Consider the following 6,908-nt stretch of genomic DNA (forward strand, 5'->3'; position numbering starts at 1 on the left):
TATTTGTTCGCTATAAATTATCTTTAAAAATCAATTCAGTTTGTGGGAAATGTATAGGGGTGGAAGCACGGAAGAAAGGTTAAGAAGTACTGGTATAAATACGTACTGTCAGGAGCGTACGCAGGATATTCGCCTTTGGAGGGGACAGAAAGGTTGGAGGAGGGACAATTTTTCTTTCTCGAGAAATTCAAAAATCATTTAAATTAACAGAAATTGCAGGGGTGGGAACTCTGCGCCAATTGCGCCGCACTGCGCCAAAACTAATATCTTGCGCCATCCTGCTCCAATAGCGTATTTTCGCATTTTTCTGCGCCAAATAGCGAATTTTGCTTCAGTATGCCCGGAATTTCGGAAAGGGCGCCAAAAAATTTTTGTTCCTGCTAGCCACGAAACGTTTCTTTACGAGAAGAGCGTGTTTTATTCCACTATACTTAAACTATCTGCCCCTGATCGGGCTTTCCATCGCGAAACCCCGATATTGTCCGTGATCGTGGAACTGAAGATGGTTTGCAATGCCTTTCAGCTTTAAAGTGCAAATTCGAGTGTTTCCGTTAAAAAAAAAAAAGTCGTCACTGGAGGCAGCAGAAATTACTGTAGTCGATTGTCATTGTGTTAAATCCCGATGTTTCGTGAAAAAAAATTTCATTCCGGGAGTAAAAAGCGCATGTCCGTCGAATTACGAATGTTAGTTTAGAAACTTTGCCGAATAACGAGCGTTAAATCGCTAATGTTGCCGAATAACGAGCGTTAAATCGCTAATATCGCCAAATAACAAGCGTTAAATTGCCAAATAGCGAGTGTCAGATCGCCAATCTCGCCAGATAATGAGTTCTGAATCGCCAAACATCGAGTTGATTCTTCCGAAATTCTCCCATTTTGCAACAATTTCTTTCCAAGTATAAAAAAATTTTAGCTCATTTGAAGTGCTGCTGTTCAAGGCAGCAAATAGTGTCGTCAGTAAGCAAAAATCATCTTAAATAGACAGGTACAAAAAATTTTATGACAGCCGCTCTTTCAAACAAGGTGTAAAATGCCTAAAGCACCAAAAATCAAGCTGACGAAAAGATGTTTGATAACAAAAGACATGCTGCAGTTTTATTTTGGAAAGGGTTGAGGGTTAACGAAAATATTATTCTTAATTTCACTGCTCCCATTTATAAATATCTGCTCCGAATCCCATATTTTGCTGCTCCAAAATTGCTCCAAATCTCGAATTTGCTGCTCCAAATCCTGAATTTGCTGCTCCGAATCCTGAATTTTGCTGCTCCGAATCCTGAATTTTGCTGCTCCGAAATAGACTTAGTCACTTCCCACCCCTGAAATTGGTTAAAATGGCATATTAAAGGTATTTTCTTTTTCGATATATACATGGTGGTAATTTTTTCTGATAGATGGCACTACGAGCTCGAAAGTTAATGTAGTACATAGTTTCCCAACCGTTTTATCCCATCGCCCCCCTTCAGAAATGTTTATCTCCCAATGCAATCTAATCCTTAGGATCCTGTTATACTCGTAGCTTCTACCGCCCCCCTGGAACATCGCATCGCCCCCAAGGGGGGCGTTAACGCTTACGTTGGGAATTAGTGATGTAGTAGATGCGATGCCGCAGCGGGCAAGAGGCCTGGCAGGCACGTAGGAGGGGGAACCCTTGATGATTCGGTACCATGATTTTTTCGAGGATAGTCTTGGCAAAGCACTTCCATGGTATAAAGAGGTGAAGGAAATAATTTTCATAACATTGAATACAAATACAAGCCACAACAGGCAAATTGCCCAACGAGGTGGCTGACTTAAGAACATCATGGAATCATGGATCCCCGAGCCATTTTTTGGAAGCCCTACCTACTACTGCTACACCACACCCCAACGAATCGGTACATGCGGGAATGTGCGTGTACGTGTAGTGAAACCTGACGTGAAGTTTTTTTTGTTTCTCTGTAATGCTTGTTACGTGTAGTGCTGCCATCTGCCACCAGTTTTTCAAACTATGAGTGAAGTGTTATGATTGAATGATTTATCGTTGTAGGACTGTTGCTCTCTGTGGGGAGACTTTTTAACGGGGAGATCGGCTCGCATTTGCGCCTTGAAGTTGGGAACCACAGAAAACCAACTTCAGCCGACCACCACTGTGGGGTTCGAACCCGGATCCTCGCATCGCGATTCCGTCACTATAACCACTCGACCACCACAGCGGCAATATATACTGGTCTTGGATAAAATTTTAGTGTGTGGGAAGTTCAGTACGACCACGGAAAGATGGCCTCTGACCCTGTATGACCATGACCAAGTTAAAGGGTTCATTCTTCAGTAAGGGAAAAAGTTGGAAAAAAGAAAAATATATCCTCCAGGGGGTGGCTACTGAAGAATGAACCCTCTTTTCCTGATAAAGGTCAGAGGCTATCTTTTGTTGTCGCACTTCTACTTCTGTACCAATCTTGTAGCACACAGTGATCGTAGTCAGGGCCGCAGCTAGAAACGAAAATTTACTCTGTCGCTTGAGGACAGTGTCCATATTTTGGATCATCCTTTCCCCCCCCCCCCCCGTATTTTCGAACTGAAAAACAGTAAACTCAGTGCCCTAACTTATCCGGGACACCAAACCCCACTGTCTTCCCCTAGTTGCGGCCAGGGTCGTGTTAAGACACGACCTCCTATATAACCTATAGTTCGTTTCAGGTTAACTTTGCAGTGGAAGGGAAGCTACGAGGGAACCGCATCACACGTTGCTATGACAACGAAAGCTTTTCAACCTATGTATCGATGCGCGGTCGCGGTAAGGTATAGCTTATTCTCACTGAGAAAAATCTTTTCACGTATAATGGTGACCATTTTTTTTTTTTCTAATTTAAAATTCTTAACCGAATAAAGATCGATTCAGAACAATATTTTTTCAGTATTTTCTTCAATCATTCAAAAAATTGAAATATTCTGCATAAATGATCATCGTAAGCATCCGATATATGGGAACTATATTTTGTGGCGAAGGAATACACTCTCTACCTTTCTCTGCACTGCAAAGTTAACCTGAAACGGACTAGTGGTTATCTAGGTGGTCGTGGTTAAGAGGCCAAGTGATTTTTCTGAGGCCCTACCCTGCAAATTATCGAAAAATTATTCAACTATTTCTCGTTTTTCTGAGGCGCCGGGTGGGACCATGCGTTAAGACGGCACTGGTTACCGCCCTGATACCGGTCCGCGAAATTATTTAACTATTTTCACCGGTCTGCGGGTGCACAAAGGGTTGAATAACACTGGTATGGATCGCACGAAAGGGTTATAAGGTTGGCCTATCACTGGAAGCTACTATAAGCGATAACAGGTTGCGTGTCAATGCGCGACTGCCAGGGCCGTCTTAAGAGCATCATGGAGACCCTACCAGACAAATGCTTACTGTCACAATTTCAACAAGATCTTATTTTTTGTGAGCTCCCCCCGGGTGTGCCCACGCGTTGAGACCTTTTAGAGGAGCGAAATAGAAGAATAGAATCCTGTACCTCTCTCAACTCTCTATGTTGAGACGCACTGAAGGCTGCTCTAAATACACTGTAGAACCAAAAAAACTGGTACACCTGCCTAATATCGTGTAGGGCCCCCACGAGCCCGCAGAAGTGCCGCAACACGACGTGGCATGGACTCGAGTAATGTCTGAAGTAGTGCTGGAGGTAATTGACACCATGAATCCTGCAGGGCTGTCCATAAATCCGTAGGAGTAAGAGGGGGGTGGAGATCTCTTCTGAACAGCACGTTGCAAGGCATCCCAGATATGTTCAATAATGTTCATGTCTGGGGATTTAGGTGGCCAGCGGAAGTGTCTAAAGTCAGAAGAGTGTTCCTGGAGCCACTTTGTAGCAATTCTGTACGTGTGGGGTGTCGCATTGTCCTGCTGAAATTGCCCAAGTCCGTCGGAATGCACAATGGACATGAATGGGTGCAGGTGATCAGACAGGATGCTTACGTACCTGTCACCTATCAGAGTCGTATCTAGACGTATCAGGGGTCCCATATCACGCCAACTGCACACGCCCATACCATCACAGAGCCTCCACCAGCTTGAACAGTCCCCTGTTGACATGTAGGGTCCATGGATTCATGAGGTTGTCTCCGTGCACGTCCATCAGCTCGAAGCAATTGGAACCGAGACTCGTCAGACCAGGCAACGTGTTTCCAGTCCTCAACAGTCCAATGTCGGTGTTGTCGGACCCAGGCGAGGCGTGAAGCTTTGTGTCGTGCAGTTATCAAGGGTACATGAGTGGGCCTTCGGCTCCGAAAGCGCATATCGATGATGTTTCGTTGAATGGTTCGCACGCTGACACTTGCTGATGGCCCACATTGAAATCTGCAGCAATTTGCGGAAGGGTTGCACGTCTGTCACGTTTAATGATTCTCGTAAGTTGTCGTTGGTCCCGTTCTTGCATGATCTTTTTCTGGCCGCAGCGATGTCGTATATTTAATTTTTACCGGATTCCCGATATTCACGGTACACTCGTGAAATGGTCGTACGTGAAAATCCAAATTTCATCGCTACCTCGGAGATGTCCCATCTCTCGTGCTCCGACTATAACACCACGTTCAAACTCACTTAAATCTCGATAACCTGCCATTGTAGCAGCTGTAACCGATCTAACAACTGTGCCAGACACTTGTTGTGTTATATAGGCGTTGCCGACCGCAGCGCCGTACTCTGATTGGTTCCATATCTCTTTATTTGCATACGCATGCCTGTACCAGTTTTTTTGGCTCTTCAGTTTATATATATACATACCTAAAATATGAAGGAGTAGTTTCACTTTCTAACGAAATTCAGAGTGAAATAGAATTTTTAGGACTCGACTAATGTCTAAAGTAGTGCTGGAGGTAATTGACACCATGAATCCTGCAGGGCTGTCTATAAATAAGTAGGAGTAAGAGGGGTGGAGATCTCTTCTGAACAGCACGTTGCAAGGCATCCCAGATATGTTCAATAATGTTCATGTCTGGGGATTTTGGTGGCCAGCGGAAGTGTCTAAAGTCAGAAGAGTGTTCCTGGAGCCACTTTGTAGCAATTCTGTACGTGTGGGGTGTCGCATTGTCCTGCTGAAATTGCCCAAGTCCGTCGGAATGCACAATGGACATGAATGGGTGCAGGTGATCAGACAGGATGCTTACGTACCTGTCACCTATCAGAGTCGTATCTAGACGTATCAGGGGTCCCATATCACGCCAACTGCACACGCCCATACCATCACAGAGCCTCCACCAGCTTGAACAGTCCCCTGTTGACATGTAGGGTCCTGGATTCATGAGGGTTTCTCCGTACACGTCCATCAGCTCGAAGCAATTGGAACCGAGACTCGTCAGACCAGGCAACGTGTTTCCAGTCCTCAACACGGACCCAGGAGGCGTAAAGCTTCGTGTCGTGCAGTCATCAAGTGTACACGAGTGAGCCTTTGGCTCCGAAAGCCTATATCGATGATGTTTCTTCGAATGGTTTGCATGCTGACACTTGTTGATCAGCATTGAAATCTGCAGCAATTTGCGGAAGGGTTGCACGTCTGTCACGTTTAATGATTCTCGTAAGTTGTCGTTGGTCCCGTTCTTGCATGATCTTTTTCTGGCCGCAGCGATGTCGTATATTTAATTTTTACCGGATTCCCGATATTCACGGTACACTCGTGAAATGGTCGTACGTGAAAATCCAAATTTCATCGCTACCTCGGAGATGTCCCATCTCTCGTGCACCGACTATAACACCACGTTCAAACTCACTTAAATCTCGATAACCTGCCATTGTAGCAGCAGTAACCGATCTAACAACTACGCCAGACACTTGTTGTGTTATATAGGCGTTGCCGACCGCAGCGCCGTACTCTGATTGGTTCCATATCTCTTTATTTGCATACGCATGCCTGTACCAGTTTTTTTGGCTCTTCAGTTTACCAAACGCATACACTAAATACTATACGCATACACTATTATCGCTCATTACAGCTTGCAGTGTGGACGTCCAGCCTAATAACTTTTTTTTCAACCGTTACTAGATTCCTTTGACTGGGGGGGGGGGGGACTGGATCAAGACGGGTTGTGCTGGGTATAATGTTTTTCAATTGAAAATTACACGGGGAGGGGAGTGCCAAAATAGACACTGGCGCAGATGACCGAGTAAATCTTCGTTTTTAGCTGCGGCTCCTTGTGTCAGAAAAGTTTCTGAGACAAGGAAACTTGCCAATTACAGATTAAAAAGTGTGAAAGACAAGTGAACAGAGAGAGATGCCAATTAAATCCAGAAAGTTATCAAAGGCAAACAAAGTTACCAATTATAGACAAAAAATCGTTATAAGTAAGTAAAGAAGCCAATTACAGCCAAAAAAAAAAAAATGTCAAAGGCTAGTAAAGTTGTCAATTGCAGCCAATAACATATAAAAGGAAAGTAAAAAAGCCAAAAACATATTCTCAAAGGTGTTAATTAATTATTCATGTAAATAATCTCAATTCTTGGTTTAACAAATTCGAGTAAGCCTCCTTGGAAAAATGGGACATTTTATGAAGAAGTTGGGACGACCAAAATGACGAGGATGTCCCGTAAAACAACGGTAATATGGTCATCCAATAGATACAAGTTTCTGACCCGCGGACTGGAAAGGTTGTGCGCCTGCTGTAGCGAAAATTGAATTTAAACTAGTGACACACGATGATAATTTGAACTAATTATTCAACGGTATGAGTGGGGGAGGAACGCCGGTATTGGGGGGGGGGGGGAGAAAGTTGAGACATGGTTATTTGACATTACATATTTTCTTTCTCGAAAAGAATCGCTGAAACGAAGTATTGAAGTGTGAAAAAATAGACTCTGAATCCGCCCCATGGCACAATAGTCTTTTTCCCTCTCTTGAGTGCACACGCGTGTTGCTTAAGGACAAAATTATTTAGCA

This window comes from Pholcus phalangioides, unplaced genomic scaffold (assembly GCF_987345545.1).
Source record: "Pholcus phalangioides strain wild (caught in Gottingen) unplaced genomic scaffold, Ppha-v1.0 ptg000013l_1, whole genome shotgun sequence".
Classification (NCBI taxonomy): Eukaryota; Metazoa; Arthropoda; class Arachnida; order Araneae; family Pholcidae; genus Pholcus; species Pholcus phalangioides.